Here is a 1,042-nt window from a genome sequence, read left to right as displayed (position 1 = left end):
GACACAAGCCATGGTATTTTCAATAACCTCATATGCATGCAAAAGCTGGACAGTGAATAAGGAAGACCGTAGAAGAATTGATGCTTTTGAGTTATGACTTTGGAGGAGAACATTGAAAGTGCCATGGGCTGCCAAAAGAACCAATAGATCCACTTTGAAAGAAGTGCAGCCAGAGTGCTCCTTGGAGGCCAAGATTGCCAAACTTCATCTCTTATACTTTAGACATATTGTCAGGAGGGACCAGTCACTGGAAAAGGATATCATATTTGGTAAGGTGGAGGGTCAGAGGGAAAGAGGAAGATCCCCAACGAGATGGACTGGCCAGGTGGTGGCATTGATGGACTCAAGCGTTTCAACAGTAGTGATGTTGGCCCAGGATAGATAGGGCAGTGTTTTATTCTGTTGTACATAGCATCCCTAGAATCGGTGCTGACTCTATGGTACCTAACAACAACAACAAATATATCAAATGAATATAAATAAAAATGAGGAAAGTTTCCTGTCTTTGGAAGCTACAATGAGAGAGTTAAAACCATCTTGCAACTGTGAAGAGAGAACACTGAGGACAACATGTTGAGCATGGCAGATAAGAACCATGGGAAAATCTAGGGTTTCTATGAAGTTGATACATGGCTGAATTGACTACTTTTGAACCAGCATACCTCCAGACTTCTTATTATGTAAAAAATATCCTGCCTCTCATAAACAAAAATATCCTAACTGATTCAGGTATCATCATGTTTTTACTTCATTTGAATTTCTCATAACTTTTCATGTAATATTTTGTATGGATATGTTGTTCAAGATTTTCTACTGGAAAAATTTAAAAATCTACTTTTAAAATGCATTTTGAGTCCTATGAGGAGTTTATTTGCATGTGAGAGGTGCTTCTCTTTTGCCACCATTAATCATACACTGAACCAGGAGTCCATCTTTTCTAGTTCCCATATTATTCTCAAATTAGTGGATCATGGTATAAAACTTACTGAGGCAAATTATTTATAATACAAGTTTGAATGCAGCACTGGAATCAATATAAAAC

The sequence above is a fragment of the Chrysochloris asiatica genome, unplaced genomic scaffold, assembly GCF_000296735.1.
Source record: "Chrysochloris asiatica unplaced genomic scaffold, ChrAsi1.0 scaffold00043, whole genome shotgun sequence".
NCBI lineage: Eukaryota > Metazoa > Chordata > Mammalia > Afrosoricida > Chrysochloridae > Chrysochloris > Chrysochloris asiatica.
The sequence above is the reverse complement of the archived record's forward strand: the minus strand, read 5'-3'. Positions refer to the sequence as shown.